The sequence below is a fragment of the Camelus dromedarius genome, chromosome 8 (assembly GCF_036321535.1).
Source record: "Camelus dromedarius isolate mCamDro1 chromosome 8, mCamDro1.pat, whole genome shotgun sequence".
Lineage (NCBI taxonomy): Eukaryota > Metazoa > Chordata > Mammalia > Artiodactyla > Camelidae > Camelus > Camelus dromedarius.
Window position 1 is genome coordinate 258,135 of NC_087443.1, and position 23,770 is coordinate 281,904.

The 23,770-nt window shown below is 46.9% G+C and overlaps 1 protein-coding gene across 5 annotated transcripts in view; it reads right to left on the reverse strand.

The window, feature by feature from the left end:
* CHRM3 (cholinergic receptor muscarinic 3) overlaps positions 1-23,770 on the reverse strand; it is a 461,018-nt gene that overhangs the window by 68,227 nt on the left and 369,021 nt on the right. For 4 of the 5 annotated variants that reach the window (XR_010381798.1, XM_031460790.2, XM_064487814.1 and 1 more), the window contains exon 4: positions 19,117-19,251. The exons of the other annotated variant lie outside the window; for it this stretch is intronic. The gene's annotated coding sequence lies outside the window, so the exon portion shown is untranslated. The remainder of the gene's footprint in view (positions 1-19,116; positions 19,252-23,770) is intronic. 5 annotated transcript variants of the gene reach the window in all.

Here is a 23,770-nt window from a genome sequence, read left to right on the forward strand (position 1 = left end):
TTTAGAGCTTCCGGAGGCATGGCATAGACTCTCAGAACCTACAAAATACCCATTCTCCTTTTCTCTCTGAAATAAACAGATTCCCTACTTTTAGTCACGCATGTAATCACTTTGCGAAAAGACTGCCTTTCCAGTCTCCCTGGCAGTCAGGACTAAGTCTTGGCCATTGAGAAATAAAAGGAAGTGTTGGCTGCATTTTCAGGAAGTCTCCCTAAAAGAGAGGTGGCATATCGCCTCCACTTACATCTTATTTTTGAAGTGTGGGGGTGATGGATGGAGCTACAGCAACCACCTCTGGTCACAGCAGTGTGGACAGACAGGACAGAGACTGCAGAGGTGTGAGGCCACAAAGGTGGGGCCACGCTGGGCTTGGCCTGGCTTCTGAACTTCTTTCACACGTAAGAGAAACAGATCACCACCACCGAAGCTTGGCGTCCTGCTCCTGCAGCCGGACTCGTCCCTAATCAATGCCGGCGGTACTGCGTACAGATACTCATCCAAAGAGAGGTTCTACCCAACTGGATTTCTTCTAAGAATTACCGTATGCTGGGAACTCACCATCTGTATTAACACAGTAACAACAAAAACTCGGAGAATCCTGTACCTTCATTAACTCACTGTTTCCCAAACGTATATGACCACAGGTTTAAAACTTTTTTGGGGGGAGGATACAGCTCAAGTGGTAGAGTGCGTGCTCAGCACAAGGTCCCGGATTCAATCCCCAGTACCTCCTCTAAAAATAAATAAATCTAATTATCTCCCTCCCCCTCAAAAAAAAAAAACTAAAACATGCAATAAAGTTTTTTTGAATATCGCCTGTTAACATCTGTGTTATCAGTATCCCCCCCACTCACTGCACTCTGGGCATTGCTGATCTGCACTGCTGGTCCTCTGGACTGGCACCTGTCACGAGCTGGCCCCCCATATCGCTCAGCCTTTCGCTAACTTGCTTCCTGTAGGTCCAGATAAATGTTCAAGGCTCAAGGAGCCAATAACTACAGTAGTCCCAAGAATGTAATTTTTGTCATAGGCCCTTTAAGAGAAAGCATTTTTTTGACTTTACTTTAAAAATGACATTGACACTGCTGTCCTTGTCAGAAAGAAAACTTAGCAGGCGGCAGAGGAGATTTATTACGTCAGTGGGAGCCCCGTCCCAGGAGGCGTCCATTAAATCAGAGCTTTTATGAAAGTTACTATTGACTTCAAAACCACTGAACCTGAAATAAGCGTATTACTATATATTTTCTTTTTGCAGTTAAAATTTTATTCGTGTGTATTTTTAAAGTGTTCCCATTTATCCCTCTACTTATAAATTACTTTCTACCAAACCTTTATTCTGTAAAATCAGTACAAATTTAAAATTTGTTCTCATAAAGGCAATGATTACAGAGATCCTTCTTCAGAAAAAGAAAAAGGCAAACATAAAGGAAGGTTAACAAGAACGAGCAAGGGCCCTTCTGACAGTAGACAGTTTACAGGGACACAAACGCCCACTTCGACTGCGTTTAGCTTGTATCTGTGAAAATGGGTCAGAAGCTGTAATTTGATACACAAGGCCTAAGCTTTGAACCATTTGGTTGTTGTTTTTCAAACTTACTGAAAGTTTTTTCTTTAATGCCTCTTTATGTGAAATTGTTTCAGAGATAAAATTCTGCTTTGTTCACCCAGCAAACTCTAGCAACTGAAGAAGGATTCTAACGCTGCAGTGAATGGCAGGCCCATGCTCAGATGATGACAAAAGCTGAGCAGATGACACACTGAGTGAGGCAGACAAGGTGTGAGACCAGGGGGTCCGGTAGGAACCTTCTGGCAACAAGGGTTCAGGGCCAGCAGTGCCAGACTTGACTCTTCCAGAAAACCATGTGTGTAAACATCCTGTCCCAGCTAATTATTTCAAAAGCACAAACAAACACAATACACAGCCCCTCTTCCCCCCAGTTAGCAGAGTAAAAATCAACTGAAAACTACAAAAATGAAAGAAAATCTGTGGGTCTAATTCCTGGTTTGGCCCAGGCGCTGCCAGTTTGCTGCGTCTTCTTCAGGCCACCTCCTTTCCTTGCTCGGCCACTCTACGAGGAAGCCTTTCCCAACACTTCATGGAGTCTCCTCGTGGACTGGCTTTTTCACAGAATCTGTATCGTCCTCACATGACTGGTGGGGCTTCGGGGAAAACTCACTGTGAAGGGGTTACCAGCTCTTTTCCGCAGATATCATGCCATTCAGCCCCTCTGTGACCTCCAGCTAATCTGCTATTTCAAGTAAAATGAAACGGCCTCAGAGGAATGTCAAGAATGTTAAGAAAAATAAGAATCCAACAGTGTTTCTAATCTAACAGAATAGGTAAGAAATCTCCATGAATAACTGTAAAATAAGACAGCTTGGTTCCCGGGTGCTACAGAGGCACAGTTACAGGGTGATTAAAGGAGGTGAATACCACATTCCACAGCTCGTTGAGTCTGGAAGGATGGGCAGAGATTTGGTAAATGGAGGTCAAGACTGTGGTGAAGATGAGGAGTGGGGGCAGGAGGACGGATGCTGAGTCACCAAAGCATGGTCCTTGTTCAGGGTCACAAATTTATATTTCCTGCAAAGTAAGGAGTAAAAAGGCCTAAAGGCAACAGAAGCAACTTGGGACAAGAAAGCCACAAAAGAGGGTTTACCCTCATTCGGTCACTGGTGGAGTGGTACCTACTAAAGTTCATGGAAGAAAGGAATGAGATGATCGTCACAAACTTTAGGCTGTTATTCAAAGGATGGTGACAACAATGCAGAGTCTAGAGGCGGGACCGGCATTCAGGAGTCTGAGGACACACTCTGGATTAGGGCTGATGAAGATCCGAATCCCACATGGTGGCTGTGAATGGAAACCTAAGAGTTCCTGAGACATGGTGACCTTGTTCTAACATCTTTCAAATCTGCTGCTATACTACACAAAACATTCCCCAACATAAATCTCAGCAGTGTTCTCCTAGGGCAGTCTACCCAGGCAATAGAAATAAAAGCCAAAATAAACAAATCGGACCTAATTAAACATAAGCTTTTGCAGAGCAAAGGAAACCGTAAGAAAAACAAAATGACAATCTACAGAATGGGAGAAAATAGTTGCAGATGATGAGACTGACAAAGGCTTAATTTCCAGAATATATAAACAGCTCATACAACCTAACAACAAAAAACAAACAACCCAACCCAAAATTGGGTGGAAGACCTAAACAAGCATTTCTTCAATGAAGACTTGCAAATGACCAATTGGGCACATGAAAAAAGCTCAATATCACTAATTATCAGAGAAATGCAAATCAAAACTACAATGAGGTATCACCTCACACCAGTCAGAATGGCCATCAGTCAAAAGTTCACAAATGATAAATGCTGGAGAGGCTGTGGAGAAAAGGGAACCTCCTTCACTGCTGATAGGAATGTAGTTTGGTGCAGCCACTATGGAAAACAGTATGGAGATTCCTGAAAAAACTAAAAAACAGAGTTACCATATGATCCAGCAATCCCACTCCTGGGCATATATGCAGAGGGAACCTTAAGTCAAAAAGATACATGCACCCCAACATTCACAGCAGCACTATTGACAACAGCCAAGATGTGGAAACAGCCTAAATGTTCATCAACAGATGACTGGATAAAGAAGCTGTTGTATATTTATTCAACAGAATACTACTCAGCCATAAAAAATGATAAAATAATGCCATTTGCAGCAACATGGAGGGACCTGAGATTGTCGTTCTAAGTGAAGTAAGCCAGACAAGAGAAGGAAAAATACCATATGCCATCACTCGCATGTGGAATTTGAAAAAAAAAAAAAGAGAAAGAAAGGAAAAAAAGGACACTAATGAACTCATCTACAAAACAGAAACAGACTCACAGACATAGTAAACAATCTTATGGTTACCAGAGGGGAAAGAGGGTAGGAAGGGATAAATTAGGAGTTTGAGATTTGCAGATACAAACTACTATACATAAAATAGATAAACAAGAAGGTCCTACTGTACAGCACAGGGAACTATAATCAGTATCTTATAGTAACCTATAATGAAAAAGAATATGAAAAGGAATACACGTATGCATACGTATGACTGAAACACTGTGCTGTACTCCAGAAATTGACACAACATTGTAAACTGACCACACTTCAATTAAAAAAAAGTGCTATTGTTCTTTGGTCCTATTTTGCACAACTCCTCTCCAAGTCAGCTCCCCATCTTACCCTGCTTCCTCCAAGTTTTCAGCCGCTAGAGATGGAGACGGCGTTCGGGGCTTGTGAGGTTCTCCTTTGGGGCCATCTTCCCTTGGAGATGAAAGTAAGAAGCCACTTATGCTAGTGCCTTGAGGGTGTCATTCACGAGTCACACACTACTCATGACTCCAACTGGAAAATAAGGTTAAGTCTAGCCAGATCCCAGGGCCTGGGCCACCTGCCTCTTGGGACTCGATTTCTACCTTAATCACCAATGGATTCAGGATAACAAGTCCCACAGCCTCTCAGGTCTTTAACCCCATGGAACTTCTCTTTCTGGGGGAAAAAAATTGGGGCCCTGTGGGCCTAATGAAAAATAGCAATTCAACCAAATAGTAAGTTTTCTTCTTTATTGCCCCCACTAGACAGAGCTGGAAGTTGGTGAATCTGCACAAAAAAAAATCCTACAGTGACTCCCAATAGATCACTGGAAATGAACATAATCCTGTTTTACCAAAATGCCACATCAGGTTCAGACATGCCCCACCAAATCCCACATTTCTCCTGAATTCACCTCTAGAGCCTGCTAGCTCACGGCTCACACGGCAAGGGCTAGCAAACTGTCCCCCAGGTGCCAACATCCACGACATACTACACTGGCAGCTTCAAGGAGAGGCTGACTCCACGGGGAATTCAGAGCTAAGTGTGCAGAGCGTGATCACATCTGAAGTCACTTCTCAATCTTAAGGGTCAGTGAAAGACAGTCTCACACGTTCTCACTTAGTCTTTGCTCACTGCTGCTCATTACTAAAGAAGTCTTTGTAGGTGGTGACCTCTGAGCAATCTGTGCTGGTGGCTGGGCCTTTGTAAATGGCCTAAATTAAGACACTTCCTGAGTGTGTGCACCCTGAATCAAGGGACAGGCACTTCCCATGCCAGAGTGATAGCAATGAATGCTAATCCCAAGGAAATGGAACAAAGAATGACTGTGCTCAGTTTCTGAACAGCATACTACAGACTGAAATCATCCTGAAAGTCTGGAAGAGAAAAAACCATGGTGACTCTTTGTTATCCTAACTGATGATATTTGAATTATTGGAGGAACATACAAATGCAAAAATGAGATTTCTATTGTCCAAAAGATTTGGTTGGGTTTGGCTTTTAAAATCAGATCTTTAAACTGTTTTCTTTTCATCCCAGAATTGCAGTCTGTACCTGGGCAGTAACAGTGCTACATCTAACATCCTGCCGTGGGGGCATGGTGTCCAGTTCTGCTGCCCGAGCCTTTTTCTCCAGGCTGGAAGACCACACTGTGACACTAACTCTTATTTGCTTGTTTACAGAATAGTCTTTTGTAGACTATCTGTCACTTTCCTCCAAATATCAGTTTACTGGGAGTTATACTGGAATTGCAGACCTGATTGTTTCTCTGGGCATCGTTAAGAACAGGAAGCAACGTTCAGTCAAGTGTCTGAGGGGTGCCGGCCAGCGATGGGCTCTTGAATGACTTATGGGGCACAGAGAACAGGTTAATAGGGTGAATTCTTCAATTTATACAGTGTCCTAAGGTAACTGACTTCTTCATATCTTTAATGGGATGCAAAAAAAGACAAGAAAAGACCACAACCAAAACAAACTAACGTATTTCTGAATGTACCTATGAAGGTAAATTTGCAGACACCTGGATGGATGTCCCCAACGCTGAAGAGTGTGGTTACAGCTCAGGAGGAGAGTGTGACGGGGTGCTGCTTGAGGGGAGATGCCTCCCCCATCTTTCCTGCTGAGCATTTCAGAGTAAGAATGTATTTCTGTATTACTGTCAAAATTAAAAATACATGAAATGTGCAACAATCTTATCAGTGACTTTGGAGCTGAGGCCTAGGCTGGACTGAACGCCGCACAGGAAACGGCCTCCCTCCTTGTCTGTGGGGCCGGGCCTGTGTGTATCTGCCTGCTTTCCTCTCTTTAACTCCCTCCTCTGGCTCCAGGTGCTGCGCAGAAGGGCTGTTCACACCCCCACTGAACTTCATGTCAAAGCTCTAGAGCATTCACGGCAGGAGCTGGTCTCTGTGTCAGCCGCCTCACCCTCGCCTCTCTGATCAGAGCAACGCTGTGAATAACCCAGCCTTGAGCATTCTTATCACTGACCTGGAAGGTTCTAAAGCATTTAAACTGTGCGGGATATAGATGGTAACGTTGCTCCTAAGCATCCTATTCCGACTTGGGTAGTACTTTCCAAAGGCCACAGACCTGGCCCAGAAAAACCTAAAAGATGCCGTTGGTCATCATGCAGAACCAAGGAATAAATTATATTTCCCAAACTGAATGCTCGGACTGTAACACCTTATTATTTAAGCATCTCAAAACATCTCCAGTTGTGTGTCAGATTTCAGGGCAGTCAAACTGGCCTTGATTTAAGAGTGGCACAATGGACCTGAGTTCTAGTCCTGGCACAATTATTTACTAGCATGATCTGGGGCAAGTTAATTAGCCTTGATACTCTCATTTTCCAGAGGAGACACGATGGTACCTGCCATGCCTTTCTTATGGGGTTGTTTGGAGGGCCAAGTGTTCTGAAGACACGCTGAACGGGGATGACAGGGACAGGGCCTTAATTCTGCAGCCTACATTTTCAAGGAGGAGCAGAGGGCTCCCTTTTACACGTAAGAGGACCCACTGTACTTTACAGGGCTGGTGGTTAACAACACAGTAAGAGCCATGTGCTGGGGACCCTGTTACGAGTGGGAAGTTCCCTGGATCTGCAGGGGGAAGAGTCCAGTGTGCACCAGATGACAGGTCACCAAACCTCCGTGAGTTGCTTCTCTCCATCTACACAATGGGCCAAAACTTCATCGCCTTGGTGAGGAATGTGCAGTCAATTACATACAAAATGGGAGTGGAGATTTTCAAGAGTTCACAATTGCTAAGAGGAGCAATGAGAAAAGGAATGCGTCTACCTTGTATTCTGTTCCTGTACCAGCCAGTTTCATGAATGAAAAATACTGCGGCCACATGAGTAACAAAGGCTGCTGTGGCCACCAAGTCATCAGCCGCTACCACCACCCCGACAGCCAGCGGAGGGAACGCAGGATGGACACAAGCAGGCGGCCCGGCCTCTGCAGCTCCCCCCACCCCCCAAGCGGTATGCCCTGAGGGGACTCAGGATGGGAAAGAACAGAACACTGGTCCTAGAGAGCTAGGTGCACATCGAAGGAATGCTTTCAGTGAGCCCAGACCTTGCACCTTCTCACACACAGAAAAGCACTAAATTCCTTAACTTGAAATATCTGGTTTTCTTTGATTAACAGTAGTCTTTTGATGGTTTGACTATCTGTCTTAGTTGCAAAACTCCCTGTATATCCTGGCTTCTCCCTTGCCTCTTTGGAACAGCCTCTTAGAGCATCTGAGAGGCTGTGTCCCAGGCTTGAGTCCTCAGGAAGTCTGCCGAATAAAACTTAACTCTCAACTTTCACGTTGTGCGTTTTATTTCAGATGACGCCTGTATACTACGGTGTTATCCAGAACTGCAGGAGAACAGGTGGGGTTTGTGCAGCTTGGAATCTTTAACCACAAACATCTGTTTCTGATCAAACCTCTCCCTCCTGCCCAAACACCTTCCACGGTCCCCACAAGCTAGAAAGAAGCTGAACCCCAGCTGCTCACTTCTGTCTGACTCTGAGCTAGCCTTCCACCAACGTGCCCCTGCTTCCACTTACAGACCCATTCTTAGCCAGAACACACTGCTTCTCAGACACCGAATGCTCCCTGAAATTTCCTGCCTCACTGTTCACCCACCACTTACAATGCTCGGTCCCATTTTTACGTGTCCCAGTCTTCAGGATTTAATTCAAATGTCACTTTCCCCATGATCTTTCTTCGAGTTCTACATTCTGAAGTACTCTCCCTGTTCTTTAGAAGTCCACAGAGCTTTGCCATTTCACTATTTCTACCTTTTGTTAGTGTTGTCATTTACCATCCCTGTGACACTGTAAGCTCAAGGGTGAGGCCCAGTTTGTCTCAGCCACTTAGAACCTTCACAGCGTGGCCCAAGGCGCACTGAACAGTCACGTAACCACGGTCACTTAGCAGAGACTTGGGCAAAGAGGAAGGGTGAACCAGCAAACGAGTGAGAGGAAGAGCCTGCCCTCGGCGGGTACGGACAGGACAGGAGCGTCAGAAGGAGACTCCAGCTGGAGCCCTCCTTAGGAGACTGTGGATTTGAGATAAACAAGCATCGTCAGCAACCCATGGAATTCCGAAGGAGAAGCGCCCAGTGATCGTTAAGTCATTGTGCGGCTAAGTGCATAAGTGCAGAGATGCTTTGCAGGACTCAGCATGAGGACCACCACACAGGTTCCACTGCAGTGCTTCCCCTGAAGTTCTGCAGGGTCGAAGCTAAGGCACGAAGTCTCTGGAATCGACTGGCTGCAAGTGTCTGTCAGGGTCTGCTGCTTCCCAAGGACAGCAGGGCTGAGAGCGGGACAGCGAGGACTGCCCGGGTCCCCACGCCAGGGCTGCTCAGAACTCGCTGGCAGCGTCAGGCTCGGGGAGACTGGAGACAAGAGGCCGGACTGGATGACCGCTAAGCGTCATTCTAACTGCGATTCCAGACCCCTGGGTGCTTTCCTGGCTCTCCGGGGCCAACATGAAGGATTTGTCAAATGTATCATTTCATTGGCTCTAAACAGACTCTTTAAAGGTAAGCATGGAAATGAAAGAAAAGCAAGATCTAATCTACTGAGGGGACTTCGTGGCTTGAATTGTGAAAACCACTGCTTGAAACTCTGACTCTGAGGTCCAGAACCAGACTTCCCTCATCTCTGGCCCATAGGGTGCCTTCACTCTTAGAAGGATGTCAAGAAGTTGTTACATGAACGGGTCTCTGAGCGAGAAGAATCATCTCCTGGACGCACTGCCCCAGCGATTGTAGGGTGCAGAGAACACCTGCTGAGCGACACCCAGAGTCTGCACAGATTCATGCTCTGATGTCTTCACTGAAGGAAGATTAAGGGAAGGAAGAAAGGGAAGAAAGGCAGAGCTGGCGCTGCTCACTTTCAAACAAAAGGCACAGGAATGAGCCGGCAGGGAGAATCCGGAAAGACAGCAGGGCAGCCTGGGCTCGGGCCAGCCAGTGGGAGCGCCACGGGACTTACGCTTTATCACTGCCGGACAAACGTGGACACGGGGAGACGAGAAATCAACACGGCAATTTAAGGTAACAGGGTACTTCTCCCTTGGTCCCCAGCCCCACCACCTGAGCCTTCACCAGGTATGTCCTCTGACGTCTCCAAGCAACACAGGCGAACGGGGGGCCCACACCTTCACTTCATGCCCATACCAACAACACTGATCTTACACACACCACCGCGCCGCACGTTGAACTCCAGCCTCACTGGATGCAGCTGAAGCCCCTTTTCCTAGTGAGTCTTACGACAGCTGTACCCAGCAAGTGTCACTGAGGACTTGCTCCGTCCATATCAGGCTAGCACAAAGGGAGGTGACCGCAGTCTGTGGCACCGGCCGCATGGACACTGTAAGCTTCGAGATCGTGTGTCAAGTGTCGGACCACAGGTCTGAGCAGAGAGCCACAGAAAGCAAGCTGCTTATTCTGCCAAGAGTGAGAGGTAGAGTCTGGGGAGGACTCAGAGGAGGGGAGGTCGGAGCAGGGCTCTGGGGAGTAAGGTAAGGGGTGTTCAGGTGATGGGACTAGGGGACCGTGGCCGCCAGGAGCAGGTGAGGGCTGGATGCTTTGGGGACTGCTGAGTGGCCGGCTGTGTTTTGTCGCCTCAAGGCTCATGGTGCAGGTGCGGCAGGAATAAGCTGAGACGGAGCTGAGACGGAACTCAAGTATCATGGTAGGAGCCGGCTCTGTCCTGGGCAGGTGAACACGTGCCACAGCACACACTCTCTTAACTGCTGAGTGCATGTGGAGCTGGTCCTCCATGGTGTTTGTGGTGTGGAATTATCTCGCTGGAAGGGAACTCAGGCTATTTACCCCCAACCCACTAATTTTATACATGAGGAAACAGAATTGTAAGTCATTTGGTTAAAAGGGTCTTTTCCCAGGGACTGGAGGGAACTCAGCCTATCTGCATATAGATCGAAAGCAATCTCCCTGCTGCTGCTGGATGCAATGGCATTTGGTCAAAAAGAAAAACAGCTCCCTATTTACAGTGAGCAGGAAGGAAGAGCAGGGGTAGGTGGGTGTGCCCGACAACCTCACTATTCAAGACGCAGAGGAGTTCAGTACAAAGGTAGCTTTGCCGTGGACCCCTTCCCAGGGAGCTGGGCTGCAGCGGTGAGTGCCAGGAGGACTTGGTAATGAGGCAGTTTTATGCCGACAACACTCACATAAGCCAGAGCTTCTGGACCCCACGGGGCACCTTTGAACTCAGTCACAAAGAGCACAAGTAGAGTCCTTGGGGACTGAAAGAAAATCCTCCTCAGTGAGGGACGGCTAGGGACAATACACTTGGGGGTAAAGGCCGACCCACGGATACCCTTGGTCTGAGAGTGTCAGCTTTCTTCCTGGGGTCTCAATCTGACCTCCACTAGGACGCAGCTCACCGGTAACGTGACGGGGACAGGCTCCGAGGAGTCGCCGCCTGCGGGACCCTGAGAAGCCTTTCCTCTCCTCTGGCTCCTTCCCTCACAGGGGCTGGCCCCTAATCTCCCCGGGTGTCCCGCTCTGAGTGGGGGCAAGGCCTGGGTGTCTCTGCATGAGCAGCCAAGAAATCTGCTGAGAAAGAGCTCATCCTGAAGGAGCACAGGGTCAAGGTCACGAGCTCAACCCAAGGAAGAAGCTTCACTTCCACAGGGAGGGACCAAGTCATCGCCTCTGGTTCAGCCCCGGCCCAGAGGGCAGGAAGGTGGCCCGAGTCAAGTCAGTACGGAAGCAGAGATGCACCGTGTCTGGGAGAATGAAGTGCCCCCGTGCTCAGGCAGGCGAGGGTGCCCACTGAGCACGCTCTAGCACGGAACGGGCCAGTGCAGGGCTTCCACATTTCCAAGAATGAAGACAGATGCCAGGAATTCTGCAAAGGGGAAAGCGATTCAACGTTGAGAAGGCAGCCGTGGAAATCCAGGAGTCCTCAGAGGCAGCACAGACGCCCAGGATCGTGTGCTTCTCATCCGACGCCGTGGCAGCCACTTGACCCTGAAGATCCAGGGACGAGGCAGCTGGCTGGCATCCAAGCCGTGGGCAAGCACTGCCTCCTGGAGATCGGGCACATGCGGCAGGCGTCTCTCAAGTGCTTCTACCAGGGAACAACGGTAAGTGAGATTCTGTCCTAGACCACAAGCAGGTAGAGCGAGCTTTCCCGTAAAGGTCAGGAACAAAAACGTGAGCATGATGTGATGGCCCTTCCGAAAATACGCAGAGAAAGCCTAACCCACAGAGAGGCCTGCTCGCTCTTGGGGGAAGACGCTTCTGAGAGGAAACACAATTCTAACTACTTTCTGCGTATTCTGTTTTTATCTTAAACTTTTTCTTATTGAGTTATAGTCATTTTACAATATTGTGTCAAATTCCAGTGTAGAGCACAATTTTTCAGTTACACATGAGCATACATGTATTCACTGTCACATTTTTTTTGGTCCATTTTTGGATTGGGTTGTTTGTTTTTTTCTTATTAAGTCGTATGAGCTGCTTATATATTCTGGAGATCAAGCCTTTGTCAGTTCCATCTTTTGCAAAAATTTTCTCCCATTCTGTAGGTTGTCGTTTTGCTTTACTTATGGTTTCCTTTGCTGTGCAGAAGCTTGTAAGTTTCATTAGGTCCTATTTGTTTATTCTTACTTTTATTTCTTCTAGGAGAAAATTTTTGAGATGTATGTCAGATAATGTTTTGCCTATATTTTCCTCTAGGAGGTTTATTGTACCTTGTCTTATGTTTAAGTCTTTGATCCATTTTGAGTTGATTTTTGTGTATGGTGTAAGGGAGTGTTCTAGCTTCATTGTTTTACATGCTGCTGTCCAGTTTTCCCAACACCATTTGCTGAAGAGACTGTCTTTATTCCATTGTATGTTCTTGCCTCCTTTGTCGAAGATGAGTTGACCAAAACTTTGTGGGTTCATTTCTGGGCTCTCTGTTCTGTTCCATCGGTCCATGTGTCTGTTTTTGTACCAATACCATGCTGTCTTGGTGACTGTAGCTCTACAGTATTATTGTTTGAAGTCTGGGAGAGTTATTCCTTCAGCCTCTTTCTTTTTCTTCAGTGATGCTTTGGCAATTCTAGGTCTTTTGTGGTTCTATATAAATTTTTATGTTCTAGTTCTAGTTCTATGACTTGTTCCAGTTCTGTGAAATATCCTGGGCAATTTGACAGGGATTGCATTAAATCTGTAGTTTGCCTTGGGCAGTGTGACCATTTTAACAATATTGATTCTTCCAATCCAGGAGCATGGGGTATCTTTCCATTTTTTTAAGTCTTCTTTAATTTCCTTCATCAGTGTTTTATAGTTTTCTGTGTATAAGTCTTTCATCTCCTTGGTTAGATTTATTCCTAGGTATTTTATTATTTTGGGTGGTATTTTAAAGGGGATTGTTTCTTTTCTTTCTTTTTCTGTTGATTCATCATTAGTGTAAAGAAATGCAACTGATTTTTGAACGTTAATTTTGTAACCTGCTACCTTGCTGAATTCTTCAATCAGCTCTAGTAGCTTTTGTGTGGACCTTTTAGGGTTTTCTATATATAGTAACGTGTCATCAGCATATAGTGACACTTTTACCTCTTCTTTTCCAATTTGGATCCCTTTTATTTCTCTCTCTTGCCTGACTGCTGTGGCTAGGACTTCCAGGACTAGGTTGAATAGGAGTGGTGATAGTGGGCAGCCCTGTCTTGTCCCAGATTTTAGTGGGAAGCTTTTGAGTTTTTCACCGTTGAGTACTATGCTGGCTGTAGGTTTGACATCTATAGCTTTTATTATGTTGAGATATGTTCCCTCTATACCCACTTCGGTGAGAGTTTTTATCATAAATGGGTGTTGAATTTTATCAAATGCTTTTTCTGCATCTATTGAGATGATCATGGGGTTTTTGTCCTTTCTCTTGTAGATGTCATGTATCACACTGACTGCTTTGCGTATGTTGAACCAGCCTTGTGTTCCTGGGATGAACCCCACTTGATCATGGTGTATGATCTTTTTTATGTGCTGCTGGATTCTATTTGCTAATATTTTGGTGAGGATTTTTGCATCTATGTTCATCAGTGATATTGGTCTGTAATTCTCTTTTTTGGTGGTGTCTTTGCCTGGCTTTGGTATATGTTCTGCTTATTCTTGATGAAATATAAAACCGTTGCCTTCAGTCTACATTGAACCCAGATCATCACATGGCACTTGGTAAATTATGTCCCCAGGGTGCTGCTGGCTAGGGGGCCCCTCATCCCACGGGTTGGCTCCGCTCCAGGGCAGGGCACCACCAGGCCTCACCCTGGCTGCTGGACTTCCGACTTAATTGTCAGAGAAGGGGTATTTGCCAAGCTAACTTTGAAACTGTAAATTACCCCTTCCTCAGGACTCTCAGCAGCTCCACAATCTCTCCGATACTCCTTCTATACTGGAGACAAAACTGTGAAGGATGAGATCTCATTTTTCTGCTCACATGTGTTAAGACTGCCAGAACACTTACCATCCTAGAGTTGGGAATAGCAACAGATTTAAAAAATTCATATACAAAGAAAAACGGTTCCTTCTAGTATTCTGACGGTGTGTCTGTTCTCGGGTCGGTCGAGAGGGTATTTATGAAGCGTTTGACCAGAAAGGCTTTGTGGAAGGCATGAGCCTCAGAGACCACCAGCCTCCCACTCCTCATCCGGGCCATCCAGGCTCTGAGGTGTAACCACGTCGGGAGTTTCACCTCGTGAAGAAACTGCTCACGGGGAGTCAGAGGAAGGCAGATGGAAATCAGACCTTAGAAAGCATCTGGCGCAACACCTGCCTGTCCAAACAGAGCCGAGCAAGCGCGGGCGTGAGCCGACTCGCCCACAGCCTTCCGGCGACCCCGACTCCCGGCCCCGGCCGCTTCCTCTGGTTCTGCTGCTGGCGCCCTTCTCTGGGTGACTGACATGCGATGGGAAAGTAAACAGTGCAGCACTGTACAGCGTTACCGTGTCTTAAATGTGCTTTTAAAATACAAAGCCCACATTAAATTAAAAAAAAAAGAAAGAAAACAAGCACAAAGGCAAAAACTCCTCATGAAGTGAAAAGGGGAATTTTCTACCTCCTCAGCCAACTGGCACTAAGCGTTCTGAAACTGGGACTGAGGAAGCACCGAACCGAAACAGCAGTTCAGGGCGGTGAGAGGCTGCAGTCCTGCGGGGACCACGTGCCAGCAGCGCCCGTAGCTCAGGGACGTCATCCGTCCCCCAGCGGCCACGTGACGGGCGTCACTGTACGCGGCCGCACTTCTCTGGAAGCAACCCGCACCCAGGCGCGCTCTGCCGACACACTTCGTTTCTGAGTCCTGGGGACCCACGTGGAGGTGTGCACCCGCTGCGCTAAGGGAAGCCCATTTTGGCCGAGTGTGAAAAGTAAAGAATGTGACGTACTTTCCAGCACTTTCCAGCCATTACCTCTTTTAATCCTTACAACAGCCCCCGAAGTACATACTTCAATGTTTATCTGACAGACATAGGAATAGAAGCTCAAAAAGAATCTCCCCAAACACGGAGCCAGTGAACAAGCAGGAAGGGTTAGCTGAGTTCTCTCTGACTTGAAACCTCATGGTATTTCAAAAGGGACACTTCACAGGCTGCCTTACAGTGTCAGGGCATGGGTATCACTTTACCATTAAAAAGAATTCTTAGAAAGAGACGCAGAGATTCCAAGTATTGAGCCTTGTAAGGTCTCTACGAGTAGAGGCAGGCTCAGTGCTTGGGTGGGGAAAGGAATTCTCACTAGCAGGAAGCCCGTCTGTCAGACAGGCACTCATCTCTTCCTCAGAGCGCTCAAGGGAGGAGGGGAGCACCGCTGTTCTCTCCTTTTTAGAGACAGCAAACTGAGCACAGAGAGGCTGAATAACTGGCTCAAGGTCACACAGCTCGTCAGTGGCAGGGCTGGGTGTGAAACAGGTGGTCGGCTCCAGAGACCCTGCTTCCCCTGCCCTCCCCAACCTGGGCAGACAATGCCGGCTGGAGTTTTTTAGGAAGCCTGGCACAAAGCCTGGCACAGTGGAACAGAGCTGAGAAGCAGTGCGGTTGAACTATGGGCAGTAAGACACGGTATCAGACAGCCGGTGCTCCCAAACCCCACGGTGGCTGGAGGATGTCCTGACCTCAGTGGAAACTAAGCTAATCAATCCCAGAAGCTCTAAAGTTCCCTGGGGGGAGGGAGGGAGACAGCAGAGTCTCAGAAGCAGTCATTTTTCTTACCTTGTAACTGAAGAAACTGCGGCTCACAGAGGCCAAGATTCCCACCACCGGGATCAGAACTGCTGGTTCCACATATACCAACACGGACAGTCCACTGCCCACACCTTCCACAAAAGGAAGGAAACAGTTCAAACCACACCACATAATACCAAAAACAAACGCAAGCTGCAATAAAGACATCTCAAGAAAGCCAGTGTCCGCACCCCGGCTGTGGCCAGTCACTCCTGGCTGCATCCCTCAGAGCGAACGCCAGCATCTACCACCCAGGCCACCCACAAGTCCCTCTGGCTCTCCTCTGGTACGCCCAGAATCCTTGTCCGAGCTGCGGTCACCTCGCACGGCACCTCCGAGTCTCCCTGCTTCCGCCTGGGCATCCCACCATGTATACATGTGTGTTTATGTGTGTGTGTATGTGTGCATGTGTGTTGGTGTGTGTATGTGTATATGTATGTATATACCTGTGTATATCTATGTGTATATATGTATGTGCATGTGTATATGTACACCTGTGTTTATGTGTGTTTATACATGTGTATGTGTGTATGTGTATGTATGAGTCTGTAATTGCATGTGTATATTATATGCATATATGTGTATATATGTCTCTGCATGCATGTTCATACATGTGCGCACACATATGTGTAGTGCGTGTATACATGCGTTTATACACATATACGTGTGTATATGTCTCTCTGTGTGTGCACATGTGGATACGTATGTGTGTGTATTTGTTTTTCCTAGCAGGAACATGAGCTCCACGAGAGTGGGGCCTTGTCGAATCCATCAATGCATCCTCTCTGTCTAGAATAAAGCCTGAAACATAGTAGATGCTCAATAAAGATACATTTAATGAGGAACGAATGATTTAGGATCATAACAGTGAGTCTGAAATGCAAAGAGAAAATTAAATTCTCTCCCATAGAGACTAAAACTTTAAACAATTACATGGAGTACTTCATAATGTTTCTTTAGTTAAAGCACATTAAAATTATCCTAGCAGTTAACACTTAGGTACCATAAAAATCTTTGTGGTTCAATACGATCTATTGCCTAAAATGTATGGGCAGTCGAGGTTTTATTGTTAGGTGGAAACTATGTCGCATCTTCTTAGTGAGGTAAATCTGTACTTTATAGAGATTTTCTTAGTCTCTGTGCATAGTGAAACTGACGATGGCTACTAGGTTTATCCACTCACTTAGCAAAAATAACATGAGAAATAGCCAATGTTTATTACCGTATGCTCTTCACAGGTTCTGCTCTAAAACCGTCACCTGTTCTGGTTTGTTTAGTCCTTAGACTAATCTCTGCAACAGGAACTATCATTACTTCCAATTCACCAGTGAAGAAACCGAGACCCTCCCGAAACATCTGCATGCAGCCGGGGCACGAAGGACAACATGGGCGCTCCTCTCTCCAGGCACCCGCTCCCCAGCGTCGCCCTGGTGTGCCAGGCCCTGAGTGACAGGGTACATGCCGTGATGGACCAGAGGAGGGGCACCGGGGAAGATGGAGGCAGGGGGCCTCCTGGGCAAGGAGTCAGTCCCTTCTTCCATCTCATTAGCATGTGTTATTAAAATTATAACTTCCACTGTAATGCTGGGGTCATTTGCCTCGTGGACTGATCCAGGTTCTCCCTGTTCCCCAGAGCCTCCTGCTGAGCACAGGGAGAGGGGCTATTTCGGTAGTGAGGGGTCTGAGCCCTGCTGGGTGGCTCTGTGGGTGGCCTTAAGTCCAGCCTCGCCTGCCGCACTTCCGCCAGGTTTTTCCTGAATCTGAAGAGGCAGTGTCTCCGGGGAGTATATTTTTGAATTTCTCCATATGCTGTTGTTTGCCTCCTCACATAGATTGCCAGTAAAACTTGGGAGTTCCACCGCAGGCTGGCTCTGCAACTTGTGCTCAGTGTTGGCCCAGAAAGGAGTGCATTATTATTACTTCCACTGCTTCGTGTCGGCCCCTCTGTGTGGAAACGATACTTTCTTGCATTTCCCCTCAATATACTGATGTGCCGTCTCTCATCTCATTTCACCCGCAGTCCTTGTATTTCTCACAGGTTTCTTTTATTCATGATTGTGCCTGCTTCCACCCCATGTCAAAAATCTAAGAGTGTCTGCTTCTATATTTACTACAAAGCTTCTCTATTGGTTACTTTGCCTGATTGTTCCCATTTTTCCAATCCTGTGAATTAAGGTAATTTTTTTTTTTGCCTGTTTGGTTCTCTCCCGTAGTCCTCTCCTTAAAATACCTGCTGCACTGACCTTGGTGTAGTCAGACAATGGCTGTCACACGGCACTGAAACCAGAGGAAGGCAGAGAGGCTCTGATGTGGAAGGGCCCGCCACCACCTTGAGCCATACAGTGTAATTTGCAGTCACGTTTAAGTACGCCGACTGAGCCTGTGAATCTTACGTCTGCCGTGTCTAGAGAATACAACAAGTAGTGGCGTAGGACAGCAAGAGCGCCCCACGCGCAGCTGGACGGGGTCGGGGAGCAAGTGTGAGCAACTCTTAAAGATACATTTTTAAATCCGGATGAAATGTACATAACACGAAGTCATCATCTGGACGGTTTTTAAGTGCACACATCATTCAGTGGCTTTGGGTACATCCGTACTGTCGGGCAACCATCACCACCACCCATCTCCAGAGCTGTCTCCACCCCGCAAACGGAACTCTGCACCCACTTACCAGTGACCTTCCACTCTCCCCAGCCCCCAACAACTCCCACGGGTCTGCTTTCTCTCTCTGTGGATGTGACTCCTCTAGGGACCTCCTGTGAGTGGAACAACACACTGTCTGCCCTTTGGTGACGGCTTATTTCCCAGCGCCATGTCCTCAACGTTCATGCGCGCTGCAGCAGGTGCCAGAGTCTTCCTCCTTCTTAAGGCTGAATGATGGTCACTGTATGGACATGCCACATTTTGTTTATTCGCTTGTGTGTCCACGGGCACACAGGGCTCTGGCCTAGGAGTACCATGCACAGAGTAAACGGAAAGGCTGAGAAAGGAACGGTGGGTGGGGGGGTGGGACACCCTCCAGCCTAGAACACAGAGTAGGGGCCAGAAAAATGAGGAGAAGGCTGTGTAACTGATATAAAACATTAAAGACCACAATTCGAATGTTTCTGCAAAGAAATCATGACAATGAAGACATGGTGCATTTCTCAGCACTAAGGAGACACCCAGGGGGCCGTGTGTCCCGTGAGGGCTAGCTCTGCGCACCAATCTGACACAGCGAGCGGGTGCCCCAGCACCCGGGGCACGCAGTAGAGTCTGTCAAACACACGAACGAACGGCCTCCTCCAGGCACCGCAGACTCACACAGACACAAAGACGCCTGCCACTGGTGAAGACGGGCTGAACGGGAAAGCTGGCGCTGCGGGTTTGCTTCAAGGAAGAAGGCTGACTGGCACAGACGTAAGAAGTAGGAAAGGAACTGGATCAGAAATACACTAAGAAGGAAGAATCTGTGGGACAACAGGCTACAGCTCTGTGGCGAGCATGCTGTTTACGTCTATTCACAAAGCCCCAGTGTGTCAGTTTGCCCTGAGTTACTTTACCTGCCTCTGACCAACGCGAGTTTTAACAGGTGTTCGTTTCTTTCCGTCTGCCCTGATATCGCTGCTCCCAGTCACTACCTTTCTTTCACGAGGCTTGCCTGTAGTGAATGTCGTCCTGTGAAGGTACTTGTAACCCTAAGGGACACAGAAAGCAGGACCCTGATTAACGGATGTGCTAATTTTGTTTTTTTAGACCAGTCAATCTTTACCTCTTCCAGGGCAAAATCAGGAAACAATGCATTCGTGAATTATCTTCTGTTTGTTGACAAACAGTAGAGGGTTTATCTTCTCCCCCTAACTTTGTGATCATGTGCCGGCAGTCCAGGGATGTGACGGGCACTGCACTAGTACTGAGAGCTGGGATTTGGTCGTTTTCCATGTTACGTCCTGAAAGAAGGCATCGGCCACACCTCCATGCTGGAAACGCCTCCTTGTGTGCTCGTGGCCTACACGGAGGACGGTCAACACATCCAGTGACTACTGTCCCGCGTGCGCTGCCCCAGCACAGTGTCACTGGCGATGGAACCACCAGGTTCTCAACCCTGGACTCAGGATACAGAAGAAGTGTCTCAGAGTAGAGAGCAAGGATACCTCGTGAACATGGCACGAGAAACGAGCGAGGGGAGGCCTGGCCTTCCACAGGCAGCAGATGGCCACGCAGGCTCGGGACGCGGGGGCCCAGGCGCGGGGCTGCTACCCGGAGCTGTTTGCTTCGGGTGTCTGGGAAGGGTCGGAGTCTGATCCAGCTGCACCCACAGTCGCCCACTTACAGTTTCCTCCCTTAGTGCCATTCGACGCTCTGCCTGCCACCTGTCTCTTCAATTCCTTTTAGAAAACCACTTTGTCCCTAGTTTGTCATTTTATTTTAAAAATGTGTTCTGGGCAGGGAGGGGGTAGCTCAGTGGCAGAGCATGTGCTTAGCAGGCACAAGGTCCTGGGTTCAATCCCCATCACCTCCATTGAAAATAAGTTAAGTCTGGATATATGCCCAGAAGCGGGATTCCTGGGTCACACGGTAAGTCTCTTCCTAGTCTTCTGAGGAATCTCCACACTGTTTTCCACAGTGGCTGCACCAAACTGCATTCCCACCAGCAGTGTAGGAGGGCTCCCTTTTCCTCACAGCCTCTCCAGCATTTGTCATTTGTGAATTTTTGAATGATGGCCATTCTGACTGGTGTGAGGTGATACCTCATTGGAACCCTACTTCAGGATGACACCTGCACCCCAATGTTCATAGCAGCACTATTTACAATAGCCAAGACATGGAACAGCATAAATGTCTATCAACAGATGACTGGATAAAGAAGATGTGGTATATTTATACAATGGAATACTACTCAGCCATGAAAAAGAATAAAACAATGCCATTTACAGCAACATGGATGCTCCTGGAGAATGCCATTCTAAGTGAAGTAAGCCAGAAAGAGAAAGAAAAAATACCATATGAGATCTATGTGGAATCTAAAAACAAAACAAACAAACAAAAAACAAAGCGTAAATACAGGACAGAAATAGACTTACAGACAGAGAATACAGACTTGTGGTTGCCAAGGGGGTGGGGGGTGGAAAGAGATAGACTGGGATTTCAAAATTGTAGAGTAGATAAACAAGATTATACTGTATAGCACAGGGAAATATATACAAGATCTTATGGTAGCTCACAGAGAAAGGAATGTGACAATGAATATATATATGTTCATGTGTAACTGAAAAATTGTGCTCTACACTGGAATTTGACACAACATTATGAAATGATTATAAATTAATAAAAAATGTTTTAAAAAAAGTAAGTCAATAAAATCCAATTACCTACCCCCCCAAAAAAAGAAAAACAAAAAAAGTCTTTTTTAATTTAAAAAAATGTGTTCTGAAGAAAAAAAGAGGACACTAATGAACTCAACTACTAAACAGAAGCAGACTCAAAGACGAAGTAAACAAACATGGTTACCAGGAGAAAGAGGGTGGGAAGGGATACATCTGGGAGTTTGAGATTTGCAAATGTTTACCACTGTATATATAAATAGATAAAAAATAAATTTCTTCTCCACAGCACAGGGAACTATATTCAATATCTTATAATAACCTTTAATGAAAAAGGATATGAAATGAATATATGTGTATACACACACACACACACACACACACACACACACACACGACAAGGACATTAGGTCGTACACCAGAAATTGACTTCAATTAAAAAGTAAAATAAAATAAAAATTTAAAAACTAAAAAAATTTTTAAAATAAACAAAAAGTGTCCTGGAGTTGTCTTTTTCTGCCCCTCCTACGTGAAATACCTCACAGAAACTCCTTACTTCTGAGATAAATAATTTATTTTATCAACATCATAAATTTGTAACTGTTTTTGAATTTTTTAATTGAAGTACAGTCAGTTACAACGTGTCAGTTTCTGGCGTACAGCATCGTGCCCCAGTCATGCATACACATGTATTCATTTTCAGGTTCTTTTTCATTAAGGGTTATTACAAGTATTAAATATAGTTCCCTGTGTGAACTGTTTCTTAAAAATGATCCCCACTCGTAAGTTACCTCACGGGGAGTATTCTGAGTAACCAGCGATAACATATTATTCTGACCACCCTGACCTGAGGCTGCCAGGGAAGGGAACAGGGACAAAGGCACAGATACAGGGACGCACAGAAGTGAGCGAAGGCCAGGCTATGCGAGTGGCCCTCCCGGAGCAAGGCTGGGGATGTCATCATCATCAGTGCGTCCACTTTCCTGGGAGCATTAGCTCCACCCTGCTTAAGGGCACGAGGCATGACCATATGGTGCCTGGAGGCCTCTTCTGGCTCCATTATTTCATAAGGCTCCATTATTTCTTACGTTCCCAGCCGAATGTCATGATGTCACCAATTCCAAGTCTCCGTTTCTGAGGGGTATCACTCTATGTGCCTCCCTCATCAAGTCTTGTTAAAAATTAGATATGATGACATAAGACCCAATGCCTTGAAATTAATGTATGCACTGCTGAACAGATACTAGAGATCATCAGGTCGCGTACAGTGACAGTGACCGCACTTTGACAGAAACCTGTTGTGGACTTCCTGCCTCTGGCTTGCAGCGGTTCACTCGTCTCTGCGCGCCTGACCGCACAGCTCCTTCTGACAGGAGCGTCTCCTCCTCCTGGTTATTACACTAGTGTTTTCTTTTCTGAGACCAGAGTTCTAGTCTTTTCTTTGCCACTTTACAACTGCGGGAAAACTACAACTGTTGGGTTTGGTTCTCCATGCATGTCCTCTTTTTTCTTTTTACTAATTTTTAAAACTGTTTCATTGCTACTCTGGGTACCTACATTACGTAGGTAATGATGCAGACAATGCAAATTTCCCAGGCTCCTCAAAGGCACAACTTAATGAAAGACATTTCCATGTCTCACTTACCATCAATGATGTTAGTGTCCATAACAAAAGTTTAACTCCTACTGGTTATTTATACATATTTCTTGCTTCGCATGTTAGTGTGAATGTGGGGATGGAAAATGGGAATCTTTGCTTCCTAGGGTTATATGATAATTTACTTAAGTATAACTATGAAATTACCTTCCTGAATTGATACTGAAAAGCAGGATCTGGGTCTTAGTCTGAACTTTGTACTGTGCGTTGGTCACTTTTCTGTTACCAACCTAACGACGCTGTTTCAGCTCAATTTACCCTTCAGCAAAGTGCTCTGAAATGTGCCCCTCCGGTATTGAACCAGGAGGTGTGCCCGGTGTGCACGCAGGTGGGGTGCTGTCTGGGAGACCAGCGCAGACAGGCCCGCGTCCTGCCCCACCCTCTGCCCTGCGTCACCGACACCCCCGTCACTGCTGCCGGTCTCCATCTCCCACCCGGGGCCAGGCAGTGCAGGACGGAACGGGTGTGCAATCAGAACGTACACCGGAGAGTCTCTGAGAGTGTCTTGATAGCTGGCATGAGTGAAGTCACTTCAAGAACAGCAATGGCTCAGGGTAAAGGGAGCAGAGGGGCCCGCTGCCCCGTTCTCCTGGAGACAGCTCAGATCTGCCCACGTACAGGAGCAGAGGGACTGGGGCACCATGGGACACGCCACTGTTCCTTCAGATCAAGCAGAGCTCAGTGACTCTGCGACTGGTTGGAGGTCCTGGCTGCAGTGCCACTGAAAGGCCTGGCAGCCCTCTTCCTGCACGAGGGACACGCCGCAAAGCAAACGTGGCGGCTTGGACTGCCGGGACAGCTGAGCTAGGGGCACTGTCTCCAACCTCTGGGCTGACGGCCCAACCTGTCGAATCAGAACACGTAGCTCCTTCTGCCGTCCGTCTCCTCGGATGGTCCGGAGGCACGGCGCAGGGCGGCAGGAGGCCACGTAAAGCATCCCAGCCTGGCCTCTGCTTGAGATGTAAGAGAACGCAAGGCAGGAGAGAGAACAAGAAATCTCACTCAGTGCCCCCACTGCGTGGTCCCTTGGGAGCAACACACACACACACACACACACACACACACACACACACATCCAGCTGCAGCGTTTTTTTGTTTGTTTTTTTAAAGTATAGTCAGTTACAGTGTGTCAATTTCTGGGTAAAGCAAATGGCTATTCCTTTAATGAAACTGATCAAAGAAATGCATAATTTCCTTTGAAATGCAAAGCAGAAAAAGCACAATTTCTGGCCACTT